Consider the following 20,541-nt stretch of genomic DNA (forward strand, 5'->3'; position numbering starts at 1 on the left):
CAAGCTAACAGCAGCCTTGAGCAGGGAGATTATTGTTTCCCACTAATGCTACTTTCCAGCTTTACTGCCTGTCTTCAAAGTGTGCCTGCACCATACTCAAACCAACCTGTGAAGGCTGAAGTGTGTTTTGGATCTCTGTCAAACGATGTGAAACTATAAACCCATGAAACCAGTAATGCCATTGAAAAATCGCTTTCAGGTGTCTTGCCATCCAAGGAGTTAAAGATAGTAATGAATCCTAAGAAGGTTTTAGGTCTTTCACAACTCTGGAAAAACAACTTCAGATTTTTATAGAAATGATAAAATGGTATGATGGACTTATTTTTACTTCTTTTTTTTTTTTTTTTTTTTTTTTTTAATATGTTCTTGGATCAACTCGTGCATTGCTGAAACAAAAAATCCTTTAAAACCTAACAGAAGTGTTTGTATGGGCACAGCAGGAAAGCTTTGGTCCATGGCCTTTCTTTCAGGGAAAGGCTGATGCACTAGTAATAGCTGCACTCACAAATCTGCAGGAGAACAGTATTTGGATTTCCATAAAAGATACTCTAAAGTGTGGCAGAAAGCCCCAAAGCTGCAGAATACCTGCTAGTCAGCAAGCCTTGGTTCCCGTCTCTCCCGCGCAAGTGTCTCGGTGTTATGTAACAGGAGAAGGGAATGTTCCTCTCTTTTGGCAAAGGACACCAAACCCAGCAATTTGTCTTGATGGGACTGAGCGGAGCACACGAAACCAAGTGAGTTATTATGGCCTGCGGTTTCAGGAACTGGTTTAAAGATAGCCTCCAAATTATCAAAATTTACATAAAGAAAGACATCTGACTATGGCCATGAAATACTTCTACCAAGTTTGGAAAGCAAAACTCAAGCAATGAATGGTCTATGTCATAAATGAATTTTTTGGCTGCATGAAGAGGCCAGCAAAGAAAGAACATTGAATAAGCAAAGGTTTTAATATTCTGACAATTATAAACAGTCCTTTGTTTTTCTTTTTCTCTTACATGCACATGGGTGTGGGCTGGGGAAGCCGTATATTCATAAAACATCTGGTGTTCAGCTTGTTGTTCTAATCAATCAGTCTTTTTATTTTATTTTTCCAACACTGCGGAAAAAAAGGACTCGGACTGCTTAATTAAAGAATGAAAGCCTCCTCCTTCTGGATACAAAGACAGCAGGATCTGGCTCACGGTCTGTTATTTGCCTTAAAGGACAGAAGTCCTCATGGTTGGAAAGAGCAGTTTCTTAGTTTTTAATACTTCATGCTAAAAGCTGTTGAACTGATGGTAGATGGTCTTCAGAGCAGTTGTTTACTCACAGGACAGAGGATGGCATTGCTGACTCACTCCTTTTACACATTTACAGTCATTGCTCCTGATTTAGAGGAACAGTATGTAGTGGGATAATGATGCTTTAGCTTTTAGTCCTTACACTTATAAATGTAGTAATAACACAAGCAAACATAGTATTATAAATATAAACACAGGTAGCAGCATATTAAGCATACATAGTAATAACACTTCCACAGAACTGCTACGCTTCCTAGGCCACATCATTCACATTAAGACATTACAGCTTCCCCAGATGATTTATAACCTGCTAGCACTAAATTTGAAACCTCATTCAGCAGCTAAAGTCATCCTATTTGGTGGTGGCAGGATCTTTTTGTACCTCTGAGAAAGAAAAGCCACATTTGCAAAAACCACTTTTCATCCTACCAAACCTGCAGAGGGTTAATGGAGTTGTTGGCTGAAGGATCTTTGAAAATATGGCTCAATTTTTGAAAACTAATTTAGTGGCAGTGATTTTCATCTGCACTCTAACCTATAGTTCTATTGTAATTTATGCCTAGAGAGGACATACTACTGCTTAGTACCTACATCTTGGTTGACCCATTTATGCCAAGAGGGGACATACTGCTGCTTAGCACCTACATCTTGGCTGCCCCTTCATCTTCAGGTCTTTGGAGTCTGAGAAATAAGTAGCTACTAAGAATAAATGAGTTTTCATCCTTCAATACAGTAGATGTGTCATATGTATGTGCATATTTATGCTTCTGCATTAATCTAACTACATGTTAACCATTAATATGCTCTCTCAATATGTCTACTCGAGACAGTTATTAAAGCCATAGTTTCTGATTTCCCAGAGCTACATGCAACCATTACATGGGTGGTGGGAATGACAGCAAAGCCAGGGGTCTGACCTCTCAGAAATCATTGAAGAGCTGCACTCAGAAATAATACAGAGAAGAGAACACTGTAACAGAAGTAAAGATCACATACTGTGTGCACATTGCAGCTCACTGAGGCAAGGGTGCAGGTTTGGATTCAAACAGTTAATAGTGCATTTCTGCTGCATACCGTATTTGTGTCACTTGAGGTAGATAACCTGGGATATCCAAGTCACCCACATGGGGTGATAGATAGGCATGATAGGCATGGGACATACCTACAGGGGACCTGAACCTCTCTGAGGAGCCAGAAGAAACATGGTGGGAGACACTTGGGCATCTCTCATGACACTAGATGTCCATACTTAGACAACTAAATCCTGCCCTAGCTCTTTGCTTCTCCACTGACAGGAAAAGCAGCTTAGCTCTCTAGTTTACTGCAGACACTTTTATTTAGATACCATAAATCAGATATCTGAATCTGAGGGGGAACGCCAGTCAGCCAGCATGATTTCAGTGCTCTCTGGACTTCACTGACCAGTTTTGGTAACTTAGAGCTTGTCTCTAGCAGTGACTAAGTGAACTGCAAAGCAGATTCGGTCAAGATAATAAATTACAAATGCACAGGTGATTTGCAAACATTTTTGAGTTTTGTAAAGAGGATGTAGCATGCATTTTCATGTTAAATAAAATTTTAAAATGGTAAAATGTCTCTGAAAGCTTTCATCTTTCTTTGAAAGTACTTTTTTTCCCCCAAGGTTTGTCTCTCATAAACATATTAAAACATCACAAGCAAAGGAATAAGATAACCTACTGGTGAAATGACAAGCCACATAAGCATCCTCATTCTGCAGGAAACCCCATCACAACTTTGCCCTGCCTACACATTAATGAAAAAATCTTGTGTTTTGTAAATAAGCTCCGCAAAGTCTGGTGGAAAATTGCTTTCTTCCTTGTTTCATCAATAAAGTTACTATGTGACTTTTAAAAAATTCCACTGCACTAGGGAAACTTCTGTTTCCTTTTATGTCCAGATTTAGCAAGTTTTTCAAAGCCCTTCTTATTAAGAAAAGTTGTGGCTGGAAACATGGATAAGTAGGTACAACGATTCCAGAAGCTATAAATATTCAGGTTATGATAGTCAAGAAATTATCCTCTCTGAGGTGGGCTTTATTGTCTCCTAGGGCCCACCTGCAGCTAGGTAAGGGCCTCCCAAAGTGAAGTGGATGGCCCTAAATGATCAGACGTGGTTTTTAAAAAATAAACACAAAATTAGTTTCACACCTACTTAGACAGTTTAGAATTTTAATGTGCAAAGTCTGCCAGGGCTTTGCAGTGAAATAAGGCCATGCATTCAAGATCCCTAAAGCCAATCAGAAAGCCGGGCTGAGTACTACCCATTTCTCAGCTAGGAATCACTGCTCAGTTCTAGAGCATATTATTAATGAACAAACTGTTACTTTGATCACATTTTAACATTTCTGAGCTCACAAAAACTAATGATGTTTTAAAAAGAACTGTTCTCGCCTCAAAAAACACCGATAAGAGATGAGATCTGTTTCATGCCACTGTCTGCAAGCACTCTAGCATATAGTGAGCTTTTCCAAATTTTTCCCAGTGTCTTCCCCCTCCCCTTTCTGCTGAGAAGTTCCCTGTAAGCATATTTTGATACTTCCTTAGTTTTGTTTTGTAACTTCTGGATCTCTGGTAGCCCTGGCACAGGTCAAAAACTTTGGGGTCACCAGCCATATGACAGCTAGGTCCTGTCTGGCCACCCACCTTCACCTAACACCTCTTAGGAGCAGCAGCAGACAGGCAGCCCGAACACTGCCCCTTGCGCTGCATGTGCAGCCCATCCAGTGTGTCCTGCATTTGTCTTGGATTATTCCACATCTGCCAGACAGCTCTTACACACATCACCGGTTTGGAAAAGCTCTAGGTAAGACCAAGCGTTACTCAAACCAGTCACTGGCTTTAGAGGGGGGATGGATAAAGGTATATTTCACTGTTTTATATCAGCATTTCTTTATGTTGTTCGAAACTGGGCAGTGCTTGCTCTTACTGGAGCTCTGGTATTCTGAGAGAGTTAACTTTGCCACCACTGTTTTACCTTCAAAGGAGTGTGACAAAACAACTTCAGACTGTGCAGTTTTCCTATATTGCCTGCAGTTCCTAAATAAGGATCAGCCTCCACTGTGCCTGGCAGTGTTTGGATTTGTGTGAAAGAACATTTATTCATCCTGAAAAAACTTGCCAATTAACACTGCATTGTTTCGGATTGTTCTTTACATTTTCTTACAGTGATTCTTAAATCCCCAAAGATACGAGTTTATGATAGTAGGATAATCCTGTTGCCGTTTTTTATAAGTGCATTTTGTATTAATGGGTTTCATCCCATGAAGTTCCTACCATGCACTACATTATGAATACCCTCATAATTAGATTAATTAAAGACTATGGTGTCTAAAATGCACCTACAGTTAAATCCAGACTTTCTGTTAGGCTTAACCTAGCTAGTCAGCGAAAGACAGGTGTCTCAGGACTCCACCACAGCCAGTACATTATTCATACAGGGAAATAATTTAGGAAATAATAGTCACTCTTACACTGACAGATATCTTGGCACCACCCAATACATGTCTGATTGTCCAGTGTCCCTGAGCTGATTCATAAACACTAATTAGCTCCCTGGCTTTCTTTCGAAGTGAAGTAACTGGTTTCTGTGACACCAGACTTGTGAGCCATCTCAGTGAGATACAACTTAGGGATCACTCCCACCAGCCCACGTGGCTGTTCACAGCTTCTTCCCCAACACTACTGCTACTACCCCTGCCCTGGCTACGGTGGCACGGCTATTTTGCATCAGCTGGAACAAATGCATTTTTCTGCTTAGACACAGTGATCATGGACAAGGGTGTCCCTGAAACATTTCCTCTCTTTGTCCCTTATCTGATCCCAGCTACTTGGAGTCCATGAGACAGAATTTTTTCCAAGTTTTTCTTTGCTAAGTTGAGGAAGATGACAGTGGTAACACCACTTTTATATAACAGCCTCTGTTCAGGTCTAAGGTGGCTAGTTTAAGGGCCCAGATTTAGGGGATATGTGACTACACGTGGCATGTATCACCATAAGGGAGAAATACAGTCCTGATGAATGATACATTTCCCTCTACTCTCAGTGAAAAGGCACACTTGCTTATGAAGAGCTCCAGAAGACAAACCAAGCACACTAAGCATATATTTCTCTATACAGATTGAACAAAAAACCAATGTAAATGCTATGTGACTCCACCCAGCAGAAAACTAAGTCACTTCCTTTTTTTCTGAGGAGAGGAAATCAGAAGGATGGGTATTTTTACACAGCACTGCAATTGTTAGAACAAATGCAACATCAAGACCCCACTCATGTCAAGACATTTGTGAAACCATCACCCATTTCATTATAATGACCCAGCTACAAAGAGCAGGTTTAAATTGCACAAATTAAAGTGTTAGCTGTCCTTTATATCTTGCCTGCACTAGCAATAACACCATTAGAATTTCTGTAGGGAGTAAAACAGCATTATCACTGGAAAGGAAATAAAAAATTACTTCAGAAGCTATGATTTTAATTACAGACAGCGGAATGGAGATGAGGACGGAATAGGAAACACAAATACAAAGGGAGTATAAATAGTGTTGTCTCTTAGGACAGTACCATTTATCTTACTCTGGCTATATAGTTGCTTTATTTTCTTAACATCCTGCTTTGGAAAGCAGCCACTGAATTAAAAGAAAATGTGGTTTTGTAATGCACTGGTGATTTTTTTTTTTTTTAATTTATAAAACTGGAGAATACAAAGCAATGATTAATTTAAAAAGCAGGTTGAAGAAAGGTTTAGCTAATTCCAAATCCTTAAAAACAAAACAAAACAAACAAAAAAAAAGAAAAAAGGAAATCCTTTCCAAATTAAAAAAAGAAAAAGAAAATCATCTAATTAATGGTGAATATTAGAAACAGCTCCCCTTTCTCATTTTTCACCTGGTTTTGCCATTCTCACATTCATCAGAGCAGAGCTGTCACTGGGGTAAATAATATTGAGACTAATGTCTACTCACAATGCAAAGCCCCACTCACTTTCAATAACGATATCATCATTCCCTAAAGAGCTGTATAGAAAAAGAAGAAAAGAAAAAAATTAGATTCTGAAATCAATTCCTTAAAGAAAATATGTAAACCTGTGATTAATGAGTAAGTGTATGATACAGTTGCCTGAACCTACAGCCCTGTTGTGACTGTAGGCACCGCAGGATAACCCAGTGGGTGCCTGGCTTCCATGCCAGAAGCAAATCCCCCATAGGCTTTCTGCTGTGTTTTGCAGCACTGAGTGGACATGTTTGGTACCTTAGGGCATCTCAAATGGCTCCATATGCCTTTGTTTAAGAAATTGGACCTCTTCCATAAAGTCATCATTCCACATCCTTATTTTTAAAACACTTCCTGACTTCTTCCTTGAAATCCAATACTTTATTTGTACCTCGGGCCCATTCAGCACACAGTAATCTAATGTTGTTATAGCACAGGTAATAGCTGTGTCTCTGCAGCTAAATCAGAAGTCATTTGGCACCAATTGGCTTGGGCCTTCCTGAGAAGATTTGTCTTGGAGTGGAGTGGTCCAAAACAGAGCCAGAAAGCTCTGTTTGATGACCAGGCTGGATGAACATGCCTTGCACTCAAACCTATTCCCTAGCCTCTTCCCTTTAGAAGTGTATGGGCATAAACACACAAACATACACACATGAACCCTTATGTGTGCATGCACACATACACACATGCATGCACATACTCAAGACTCAAAGACTCCAAAACTTGCATGAAACTTTGAGAAGTGCGGCTGTGGTACTGGGCTGTGATATCTTCATAACGAGATGCTGGACTGCCATGATAGTGAAATTCTAGAAACCCTTTGATCCACAGACCACTAAAATCAGCTTGTTGAGTAGAAAAGGCTGTTTCTTCTCTGGCAGAGAACCATCCTGTTTTCAAGTAGACATCCAGCAGCCCAGGAAAGAAAAAGAAGGAAACAATATCTTGTCTTGTTTACCTCTGTAGCCAGTGGAGGGGGACAAGCCTGGTGAAGGAGATGTCTAGCCCGCCCATCCATCCATAGTTTAGGACATACTGAATGTGCATCTGAGAGTGCCTATCTTTTTCCACTGACATAGAGGGACCCTGATCAGTAACTGCAGACTAGAGACCTGACTTTTGGTTGAATAAAATAGGCAAGAGAGTTCCCACATATGACTAAATTTACATTTTGTCTGTAACAGTGATCACTCACTTGGTGAGTGATCTCCCTGTCCTAATCTCAGCCCATGAGCTTTCCATCTTTCTCCCTCTGTCCTGTTGAGCAAGAGGAGTGAGAGAGTGGCAGCTGACCAAGGTCAGCCCACCACAGGAGGTTAATCTGTTCCTACCTGTCATAAGACAGAACTAATTCAGATTCCTTCAAATTTCTGCTGATCTAGCAGCAGGAAACAAATGCAAAAACCATTGCAAGAATATAAATGGAATCAGCATACATTGACTATAACTGTGCTGGTTATAAAGTAATGGGATACAGTGCCAGGAGGTGGAGCTATCAAGAGCTGCACTACACTGGGCCAAAATACTGACCCAAACCATTAAGTATTTCTTGTTTAACACTGAAAATTTTCTGTAGTTTAAGGAAGAGAACATCATAACCTACTTTCCTCAATATGCTGGAGCTTATCCTCATTTTCATTAGGCCCATTCATGACTGCAAGATAAATAGAAGTGCCATAAATAGAACTGTATTGGCATAAACATAATTTCTGTACTTGGCACTTGACTTAGGTAAACAACCATGCACTTCCAGCAAGCCTTAAGGTTTGAGCATCATCATTTCACGCTGTCAATGCAGTCTTCTACAGTTGGATGATTTAAATCTGAAGCAGGCTGAAATGACCTTTGGGGTTGTCTGCTTTCCTCCATTGCTTACAGAAAGAGCTTCATACAGCCTTGTCCCTCACTTGAGCATCCCTGGTGCTCAGGGTGGAGGGGCAGGTCAGGATTTCAGCTGAAATCCTTGGGCACATGCAGGTCTGGAACCGCCCAGGTCAGGCAGCCCCAGTGCACCACTACCCTGCACTGCAGCAGAGCAGGCTGGCTCTCAAGCTGTTGACATGAACAGTGGTGACCCACAACACCCCAGCTGGCAACAGGATTTCATACCTGGGAGAGGCAGGTGCTCCAGCCCACTATTTTCATTTCCCACTGAATTCCCAGGGCAGCAGGAGCCAAGAGTTGTACCTTGCACAAAAGTAAAAGAGCAGTTGCAAGGCAGCAATTCCTCACTGCCAGGAATGGAGGGAAATGGATGTTAACTTCACAGCCTGTCCGTAGCCGTGGCATTGGGTTCTCTAAGGTTTCCAGCCAATTCTCTCAATGATGTGGATGTTAACGTTGAAGTAATTTACAAGGAGGCACCTCCAAAGTCAGCTTTCAAATGTTATGGGTTGCTGAAATTACAGAATGCACAAAGATTAATGAGTGTAATCCCACACAATTTTGTCCTAGAAAAAGAAAAACCACATGCAGTCTTTAAAGGATAATTAAGATGTAATACAGCGTCTAAGAGTTTCGTTGTTCATCATAACTGGAACTCCCACGCCTTAGCTGAATCCATGTGGACATGCCTGGGAATGACATTAAATTCAGTGTGTGTTTGTGGAGTATTTTGAAGGTACAGGGGTGTCTCATCCATATACAATCACCTGCAAGACTGGGAACATGACATTTATTTGCAAAGGAAATAGCTTTCTTACAGTGAAACATATGCACCCCAAGTTTAAGCAGTGCATTTGTGATTTTTACTTCGTTGTGCAACTCCAGTTTGTGAGTTAACTTCTTCCGCAGAGTTTGCAGACTCCTTCAATGGCAGTGCTGTTCCCAGTGAAGCATGCAGTGAGTAGTTAATCATTAATTCTTCATGGTTCATATTTGCTGTCTGCTTTACTGCATATAGTTTGATATAGTTCCTTCCAATAGACTTAATGCTGTCATTAGGAGTCACATGCTGGATCTTTATCTGAACTATTATCACAGTCCAGACATAGCATTACAGCCTCCCTTTGTAAGCCAGAGTTACGGAGTTCAGAAAGGCTTAAAACTTAATAAATACCATGGTTTTTATGGTAATGGAACAGCTGCAACAGCAGACTGACACACACTCACACTCTAACTGAGCCGGCCTAGTTGCTGTAAACAGGTGCACCTAGAGGCTAAAGCTCTTATTTTTTTTATCCATGACACTAATTTCATTGTCAAAGTCTAGTTTAACAATTGCGTGTGTGTTAGGATAATGTAAAGGAATCCAGACACATGTGGTGACTGAAATTCCAATTGCAAAGGGGGCGAATTTTTAAATTAAAATTGCAGTTTTCATTGCACAGATAAAACAGCCATCCACTTGCAAAAATAAAATGAAAAATCTTTTGTTATTAATGGAAATCATAAGCTGCATGATACAGAATAATAAAAATCACCACAAAATTGTGTGAATTATGGTACATAGCATTGATTCTACGTACATTCTAGGAAGCTCTAAACTTTTATTTTAAAATCTCAGACATAGTCGGGGCTCAGATTCATATGTGCTTTGGAAGAACTCATTTCTTACTGTGTTAAAATGCGCAAGTGGGAAGGCAGAGGCATTTGAAAACTTCAGCTCAAGTGCCTTAGGTCAGATCACTAGGCCTGTGGCTAACCTGTTCAACCGCACTAGAAACGCTTTCCTCCTCCTCACTGTACATTAGTCTGCTCATTTCTTGGAAGATAATTTCTAAGATAAGGATCAACAGTAAATAAGTACATTTGGCATTCCCATTGGTTGACACCTTCCATAGGGGGTGCAGTGAATTCAATCTACATTGGGTGAGTCATCTCTCACACTAGTGTTTTCTTCGTTCCAGGCACTTTTTGAGAGTCTGCTTAACAGGATGTGATGCCCCAAAAAGGCCAAGTGGAATCTAAATAGGTTACTGTGGAACCACCAAAATACTCTTTGCATCAGTACACCATCTATAGGCTAATAAACTCAGCTGAGAAGCAAACAATGTGAGCCTGGGTGGAGTTCTGTGTTAATACAGCCATAATCCTTCCCATAAGCCAGCAAAAATATCCAGGGTGGTTTTCAGTATCTCTGCATGAGACTAAACTGAGCCGTTTACACATATCCTAACACCATGGTTTTTACATGGACAGGTTTCCCTTGTTTCAGGTCATAAAGGGCTTTTCCTCATCCACGTGGAAAATACTATAGAATATAGAATCATAGAATCATAGAATAGCTGAGAAGGACCTTAAGATCATCTAGTTCCAACCTCCCTTACCACACACTAAACCATGCCACCTAAGACTCCGTTCAACTTGGCCTTGAACACTGCCAGGGATGGAGCATTCACAGCATCCTCAGGCAACCTGTTACAGTGCCTCACCACTCTCATAGGTGAGGTTCATAAGAATTTCTTCCTTATATCAAAAGTAATATAATAGAGATGAAGCCAATAAAGACGTGGAGAAATGTTCTGCAGAAATTCAATCCTTTCTGAAAGTCTGTAAGTCATATAATAAAATTCAACACAGGATTACATCTCTGCTTTAGAAATTGATGAGTTGATTGAAAGGTGAATATTCTCTTTAAGTTCCACAGGGGTTTCCTTTCATGACTGGAAAGTGTGTAGAAATAGGCTTGTCTTCTTAGGATTCATAGTCTCCCAGTCAGACACTGAACCCGGAGTTTCCAAAGACAGGTTTTGTCTCCCCCCTTTCATAGAGTATTTCTTGGCTTTAAAATTGGCAGCTGTGACCTGAGCATTTATGGAGATGTCACAATCGGGCTTCCTCTGTTTGATATCTGGAAAAGTCATCTTTACTTGCCTTCAAGAAATTAAACTTTCCAGACAATTTCCCTAACGTGAGACAAGCTACGGACTTGTAATGTCTCAAAATTGATTTAGAGATTATTTCTAAGAGAATGTTCTTAATAATCTTCAACCAGAGTAGTTTTGCACAAAGCCCACTGGAGGATGGCCAGCTGGGTTTGAACTTCCTTGTGTTTAAGTCCAAAGAGTTCCACAATTTTTTCAGAAACCAGTCTATCTAACAGTGGTCTGCTGTCAAATTTGATAGAAGTTAGTTACCACACGTGCTCAGGATACGATCCAAAACAGGAAGCACAGAATCCGATGAAGTACATGACAAAATGCCAGCAGCAGATATCTGGAATATGCATTCCTCAGAAAGAAAAGATGCTTTGCCATCGGGCAACATAGTTCACAGAAATCAGCTGCAATTGTCTCCTTTCACTTGGTGCTCTGCAATTCAGATATTTGAATTGTTCTGAAAGCCTTCTCCACACCCCTTGAAATTACTGAAGAAAATGATAGTGATTAATCTCTTCTTCTGCCAGTTTGCCAATGAATGAAGAACATAATTTCCCTTTAAAGCTTCTTCAGCGTGCACTGCAGATTTACAAATTCAGTGTAGGTTGTAATTTGGGTTTATTTCAGACAATTTTTTAAAACATGTATGCTTATTTATCAATCTTTAAATGCTTTAGCTTACCCATAGCCCCCATCTCACAAACCAAGATTACAGTATTTGTGGTGTCTTGCAAGACTGGCAAGGCCCAGCAGTTTTCAGCATTTCTCCAAAATGTCTTATGCTCAGTTCCTTGCTTTCTCCCTTTCATGGACTGACATCACAGAGGTGTGCTCAATGTTGTAAAAGATTCATCTGGTATGTTCTGTTCCTGGTCCTGACAAAATAATCTACATTAAGACATTAATATAGTATACATTATAAGTATTTTTTTGTTTAAACATAATTACTACCTAGATTAAATAGGAACAAAAGTCCCACACATTCGAGTGACAAGGAAAAGAAGGGAACAAACTGTGGTTTTTATAGATGCCAAGAGGTAGCTTTGGCAGTTCGCAGACAGCAGGGTCCACACACACCTGGAGTGGCCAGAATGCATCTATTTATAGTGCTTACCACTCTCTGCTTGTTTGTTGTTGGGATTTTTTAAAGTGTAGAGGACCTGAGTGTGACCACATTCAGTTCCTTCTTTTATGTTATCGATGTTTTTCTCTTGTCTCAATTTTGCATTTCAGTAGGTATCAATTTTTGGTTTTCTCGGTTATTTCCAGTAATTCACTTATTTTGTTCCACTTTTCCCTGCTTCTTTTACAATCCTTCTTCAGATCTTTGTGTCCAAGTCTGTTAGGCATGCAGACAGCTATGACAATATAGCACTAACAAGAATATATCATGTAAATAAGTCTGTTTCCAAGAAATAACTCTATTTCTTTTGGCTGTGCTGTGGCATAACAAATCTAGTTCTACCGGTGCCACCTAAAGTGAAGGGTTACTGTATTTGCTTTCACTGAAGCCAATATAAACCAGAAGTAAATCAGAACCGTTAGCCACGCTAATGAAATTGGCAACACTCGCTGACAGTAGCAAAGGGAAAGGCAAGTGCAATATACTCTGGTGCACGTGCCCCAGCTTCTTTACAGATCAAGATTCTGGAGTCACCAAACTGCCAGCAATATAGCTTAGTCAAGGGAAAAAAAAAATCCTTGCACAAGAAGAGATTACATTGCACAGTAAGATTTAGTTTTGATGAAGGCTTTTACAAATTGTTTTGTTACTTGAACTCAGTTCCTGTGGGAAGGCTGTCTGGCTGCAAGATAAAGAAAAGAATAATAAGAAAATTTAAATTAATTAACCAGAACTACCAGAAAAGTTCCTGTCAGTTCCCAGACTCTGGGTTTTCACCCCTATTTAAGAAGTCAAGCAGACTCTGCTCAGAGGTTCAGCTACCAGCTCTAAAAGATTACCCCAGAAACAGGGAGCATTTGAAATAAATAGAACAGCTGTCTGTATCGCCTCAGCTATAAAAGAGACTGTATTTCAATAAAGAAACACAAATAATGAAGTATTTTCTCGGGCTATGGTAGGAGGCAATTGGGAGCCTTTCCTTTCAGCCTGCTGGTTCCCCCTGGAGCTTAGACACCACCTGTTCCAAGGAGCTTCTGGGGCTGAATGGCTGGAAGGTGGATTTCCTTCTGAAACAAAACCAAAAGGCATGGAGGATGCCAGCACTCTCGAGTGAGGAAAGGCTCACTGTTGTTGTTGCTTCAATTGTTTGGTGGGTCTTTTGCTTCAAATAGAAGGTGATTTCAGCTAAATGTTATGTGCTTGCTTAGGGCTTGTGATTTTTTATTTTTTTTTTTTTTAATTTTGGTGATGTGTCCTCGTGCTTGCAATTTTTTTTATCTGTTTTTTAAAAGATCAGTAGAATAGTTTTAATTCTTGCAGACAAGGATCAAGGAAAAAGCCTGAAAAGGGGTTTCCCCTGACTCTCATTTACACTTAGCTGTTTTGAGTCATATGAGTCATTGACTAGGACAATGCAAACACCTGTTTTCCGGAGCACGAAATATTACCGTATAACAGTTAGTTTTGCAGCCTGACACAAATACTCAATTTGACATTTTAAATGAGATTAAACCTTCATATTCATAAGAAGAAATATTTGGATTATTTCTAGGCTGGGAGGAAGGATTAGAGAGGAAACCTTTCTATCAACTTTCTTCACTTTCAGCTTTCTGTTGACCATTGAGACAGAGCCAGCAGGATAGAGGAAAGCCTCTGTTGCAAAAAAAACAAGTGACAAACCGTGACCACCCTCTGCTCCCACCCTCACCAAGTAAGGTGCAACCTAGGGTACAATTGACATCCAGAGACACAGAACTGGGAGACAGAGTGACTCCAAGGAGATTCGTGGGTATGCAGTTTATGCAGTTTATCATTAATTTTTAAGGTAGAAATTCCACATTCCAGATAAGGAAGAAGAGATTGCTATACTGTTTTAACAAAAATAACTTCTGGTTTTCCATTAAAGACAAAAGTCTCTTTAAAAAATGCAAGACTTTCATTAAAAAATGAAACTAATTTTTAGAGCATATTAAAAGTGTTAACACAGTGCCTGCTGCCAGAAGAGCCCCACTGCAGCGCTGTTGAAGGAAGGAGGACAGCATCGTTATTTATGAGCGTCTGCACTCTCTCAGCCTTTCATGAAACCCTAATTTTATCTGGCAGCTCTTAAGAATCTCTGAGAAACAGGGTCCTTTGTTACCACTGCATCCAACTAACTTCTGCACCTAAAGAGACATGGACACTTTTTCATAAATAAAGAAGCGCGAACTTTCTGACATTAATGTCACAGTACTGGTTTAGGCCCTAAACCTTCAAGCTCCTCTCTCCAGACAAGCAGAAACAGGCACCCCTTTTTTGCTCAACTGTCAACTCTAGGTTTTACAATAATTTTGCCGAGAACAGGATCAGGCCTCAGTCATTTGTTTTCATTGGGGGGAAAAACAAGACAAAGCAAAACAAACAAAACCCCTTTATTACCCTTTGAGAGCAGTATAGTTAAGCCCAAGGGGTTATTTTTCTCTCATTAACTTTTTCTAACCTCATCCATCCCTCATTTTCTTTCTCAGATTTACTCCCAAACTGTTCATGTATACATATGCATATGCCTGTGTGTCTATCTGTGTGTGCGTGTGTGTGTGCGTGTGTGTGTACCTCCTCATTTATCCTCCTAATGAAAAGGAATCTATCTGTTCAGATAATTTGCTGTTGTTTGCAACATGATACAGCTCGTCTTTTTAACTTCAGCGTGAATAAACAGCCTGATCCCGTAAAATAGGCCTTTTCTCTCCTGAGAGCTTGTTCCAAGATTGCGGAACCCAGGCTAGCAAAGAACATCTGCAACAGTTAGTGGAAACCCTAAGAATTCTTGTGAATAAATAGATTGGAAACTAAGTTGGAAATTTCTCAGTGAGATATAAATTTTAAAAAATGAAATCCAGTTGAAGTACCCAGTTTCCCTGGGAGAATACAAGTCTAGCCAACCGAAGTCTAAATACATGTGGTAGTGATCACTGTATGCTGTTTCCAGTTTATCATCAAAAACAATCATAGCAAAATTATTGTCATTCAAATTTAGCTTCTAATAAAGAAATGTTACACTTCTTACAATTTTGATTACAAACCTACTTTATGTTAGAAAAAGATGAAACAATTCTTCAAAATTTCCTCTATTATTATTTTTTTGCTATTGCCAGATATAACCAAAATCCTAGATGAACATTAAATGTATCAGTAAAAGCCACCAATGAAAGCAGCACATATCAGGTAGATTGAAGTGCTGTAATTCAAGTTTTACATCAGTCTGCTTTCAAAATATTCATGGTGGCAACTCCTTGCAGATCAGACTCAGTGAAAAACCTCTTTTCAAAGGCTGAGATCTATTAACTATTTAGACTTTCACTTTTATACTTTCTTTTCTTAGATGTGCCTTCTTCATTTCAGTTGCATGCTTACTCTCCCAGTTATTAACACAGGCCCCTAGAGACTGACTTCGATTTTTTTGATGCGTACCACTGGCAGAGTGTTATAAAGCAAAACATTTTATAAGATTATAAGCTAATAGATAGAAGTTACCAGCTTCGTGGGAAATATTTTGCTCTTATGTAAAATAAAAAAAAAAAAAAAGCAATATTGTTCGGCTTGATTTAGTATAGCTTTGGTACGTAGAATAAATCATTTGCAGCTGGCTTACCCATGCACATGCTCTGGGGGTGAGGAACACATGAATGTTATCAATTCATTATTTATGCTGCAGTTCGTTACCACTTATGTGCTGGACAGCGACATCACTGTCTACCCTACATCTAAGGGTATAACATTAATGGCAATAGATATCAAGCTGTTGGGAAGAAAGCAAAAGCTAGACTGTGGTCGGATTAACATTTGATTGCCTAAACAGTACAGCTTTGAAAGCATGGGAAAATTTGCCTAGTAGCAGGCTGGATTTTTTTAAAAAACATAAAGCTTGCCAAGCTCCCAAACCTAAGGGGAAAAAAAGAGCTTGTGGAGAACTTTAATTAAAGTAAATGGAGAAATCTCCCCTCCTTCTTCTGACAAGAACTTAAATATGCTATTTGAACTCTATGCTCATGCTGGCTTTTTTTTCTTTCTACTCAAAAAAAAGGTTACGCATGACATTTTCGCAAGTGTTTTCTCATCTTCTAGTGCCTATTTCCCCTTTTTTGCCTATTATGGTGAAGAGGAGAAAGCCTGTTCAAGTGAATACTGGCCCAAATTGTTCCACAAGGCCTAGTGTTTCTCATAAATATGCACATGTTCCAAGTATTTACTCAGTTTAGTCTACTTTGGAGGCAATATGAAGTTTGCTCCCACTCTTTGCTGTATGGATAAAGACTACTGAAGTGACTGTACTAAGGATGCCCTCTACTGAGAAAAAAAGGATAGAAGTCTAAATATGAGAGCTACAGAGAATCTTCACTAGCTAGTACAAGTAGGAAAAGACTGATTGCTTTCAGGAGTAGGGAACATTGAGTTTTATTTAATTTTTTAGTTTGAGAAAGTTCTGATGAAGGCGTGGACAGACATGACCACAGAGTTATTAAGTTATAGCTATATTAGTAAATTTAACTGGGCCAGGAAATGTTGCCAAACAATTTGTCTTAATCATCGTCACTGTTAAAATATTAAAAGGGTCTCCACACAACATTGGCTGACATCAATTAGCAGCTTCCCAAACAATTTCTGAGCATGATTTGCCAGCTGGCACAGGCCAGTGTCCATCCTAAGCAGGGTGGAGTTGGCCACCTTGTTTCAAATGGCCAAGGCAGTTTAATACTTGAGATATGCATTGCTCTATACTAGCTGGAACCGCATCAGAAAATACTCCTAGGCAAATTTAATGTATCAGTAGAGATATAGCCTTAGAAAACAGGGATACAGGGAGGCTGATAAGATCATCTGCTTTTTGCAGTGGGGTAGATCATGCACAACAAATGCTCACTACTCCTGACAGATGTCTGTCTATCCAGTTTTCAAACACCTACATGGACAGAGATGCCATAATCTCCATTGGTTGTTTATTTAATTGATAGCCATACTTGGTTTTCTTCAGATATAACCTATATGCATCCTACAGCAATGTTAGGCAGCTATTATTTTCCTAACCCAATGGACTATTGACAGAATATGTCATTTTCCTCTTCGCAGCTACAATTTAATTATTCAGAATGAAAACATTTGGTTACAGTATTTTCTCCTTAAGATTAAAAATTCACAGTTATTTGAAAAGTTCCTGTGGATCATGGTTTACAGATCTCTAATATCACATATATATTTCAGGCATTTCAGTTAACATATTGTTAAGTAATAGAGCATAAGAAAACTCAGTCAGTAAACCTACTCCCCCTCTATTGTCAACGTAAAGACATACACAGCTCCTGAGGTTATGCCATCTCATCCAGCTAACAAATGTATGATGAGTATATTTTGAAAATACCTGTTTCTTTCCACTGACTACAGAATTAGTCCAGGTTTGTTAACTCCTACTGAAATATTTACAGAGAAGTGCTAAAATGAGCTGGAGAGGGAAAGGTGATATATTATGATTGAGAACAACTGCTAAAAAGTCAATCAGCAAATCCTGAATGCTTGAAACCACAACACCTGTGACATGTTCCTGTAATAGCTACCACAAGCCCAAACAGAGCTTCCTGACAATATGAAAAATCTTATTCTTGCTCATATGCTTTCATGATCAATAGTTCCAGCGCATTCAGCTAGCACATGGGCTGCAGACATTTATGGGAAAGCAGTAAATGCTCTGCATGCTGGGCAAGTGGCTCTGATGACCACAGTATTTGTGTTCAGGGGAGGAGTCTCTCAAGTGAAAAACAAATACTCTGTCAGAATGTGGTCTACCTGACCTTCTTAATACTATGCACAGGGTGACAGACATGGTGTAAGACAAATATTCATGAATGCACCCTCAAAAATGATGGGCCTCATTGAGCCCATTCTTAGAAAAGTATCTAAAATACATCCTCTGACATATTATTATCCTCTTAGCTATGAATAAGAGACAGATATAACCAGTCTTTGCCATTTAAAGAGCTCTGTTCCCAAAGCCTGAATATCTTCTACAGTAATAAGGAAAACATTCATAATGGAAAGCAAAGCATTTGGGTTTTTGCCAGAAAGAATGCAACACTGGGAAAATAATTTTTCAAATTATGTTACCCACATGCATTATTTACCAAGTTTTCTCCACCCTATCAAAAGGAATGCCTATTTTATTCCCAATTTCTGTGTCAAAAGAAGTGACCTACTCCTTCCTTTAATGTGGGGGGAGGGAGCCCACCAGAGTTTTTTCATGGACACAATCTGGGCACTCTCCTGAGTCCCCTCCCTCTTCAAGGGTCTTTGAGGTTTTTCCATGTCTTTTGATCCCAGAAAAGATAGAGCCAGACAGGCAAATGCTTCCCATCACTTGATGGCCTAGCCATTGTTATCTGAAGTCTTTTGAAGCTGGGAACCTGAAGCTCTTATCTGTGCCATTGTCTCACCTTTCCTGTTAAGTCCTGCAGCCTTTCCTTTTACAGTTTCCTTTGACTTCACCAAGCATCCAGACAGGCACCAGTACAAGAGAAAGCAGAACCTCACAGAGTCCCTGAAAGATTGCACAGATTGTTTTCCAGCACTGCCGCAGAAGAAATTTCAGGGCATGGAGGAGCAGTGGGGGTTTTACATGCTTCGAGAGAGTCTGCGCAAAATATCACAAGAAAGAGACGTTTTTAGTGACTATGACAAATCACACAGGACAGCATTCCCTGATTTCACCTTCTTTTGAATGGAATGTGTGCCTGGAAGCTGCAACACAATGGTGAGACAGCAGGTCCCGAGAGGCTGAGGCATGCTCCCACTAGGGTCTCTGGTGACAAGGAGCCCCTAGACAAAGTTCAGTATTAATAATTCTTTCTGTGGAAAGATATTACGCCATCTAAAAGCTACACGTCTAAAAACTGAAGTGAAATCAATGTTGTGTTCTGACTTTGATAGTGTGGATTTTTCTGCATTGACATTCTGACACGTGACATAGACATCTTTAAAGTTGCTTTAATAGTTACCTGGCAAGGCAGTGAGATTTAAGTAGCTATCTTGCACAGATTAGACCTAAATTACTTAATGAAATGCTTAAATTTAGGAGGAGACTAGTGTCCCCTGCATTTCACTGTAGACAGTGGAGAAAGAAGATCTCCAAAATACCATCTAGAGTATCTCTCGCTAAAGTAGTATTTTGCCGAAATGATAACAGCAAAAATACAAGTAGGGCAATATTTGCAGGCAGAGGTAATATTTATTTGATCAACAGATGCTGATGGAAGAATTCGGTAAGCTTTTAGGTGTAGAAAACTTTCTTCAGGTTGGAAAGAGAAGCAACAAAATCTTTTACATTTGGAACTGGATTTTGTTAAAATTTTGGCATGCAAAGGAGGGAGTTATCAATATGAATTGTACTGAAAAGGAAGGCATCCTTAAGAAAATCTTGTATCAAGTAATAGAAATGGCCATACTTGCTAGATTTTTTATTTTTTTTAATTTATTTTTTCTCAGTAACTTCCAATTTTGTCTGAAAGGCTTCACTTTTTTTTAAAAAACGGCTTCTTAGTGTTCTTTCATAGTACAAGTATTTTCCTAGTGAAAGTGACAATCTCACCTTTTTCTGGTTAGGACTGGAACATACGCGGAGAAATAACAGTCATCTCAGAAAAGAACTGTATGAATATTCATATTTTTGTGCAATAGAATAACAAAAATTAACAGACAATGGGAAAGTAAGAATAGTTCTGAAAGAACCAAATAATCAAATTCAGACACATTTGCAAAATAGCTAAATAAGCTTTTGAAAAAAAATTTTTGGACTGAATAAAATATTTAAATTCCCAACAAAAAAAAATCTTTAATTTGTAGTTTAGACAATTTCCCATCCACTTTTTTACCTTTTTACCTCTTTTTGTCTTTTTCATGGTGTTTGTTTAGTTTAGGTCACCACTTTAAATGAAAAAAATGAAAAACAAAAAACACTTCAAAATGAAAGTTTATTTATAAATATATAAAAAAAATCCATAGGCAGACCTCTGGTAGGCTGACAAACTCATGCCACAGTTTAACATGATAAGTCATAATGTGTGATTGTTTATCTTCTTTTCGGTTTCTCTGTTTTAATCTCTGATGTCAACAGTCTTTTGCCATCTCAGTGAGGTAGAAATGGACTTTGACTCTATGTTTCTAAAAAAACTTGCCTTTAAAATATCCTTTTGTATGTGTAGACCTCTATAAGGAAGAAGTTCGTTACTGTAAGGGTGGTGAGGCACTGGAATGGGCTGCTCAGGGAAGCTGTAAATGCTCCA

The sequence above is a fragment of the Psittacula echo genome, assembly GCF_963264785.1.
Source record: "Psittacula echo genome assembly, chromosome: 3".
In the NCBI taxonomy this organism is placed as follows: Eukaryota; Metazoa; Chordata; class Aves; order Psittaciformes; family Psittacidae; genus Psittacula; species Psittacula echo.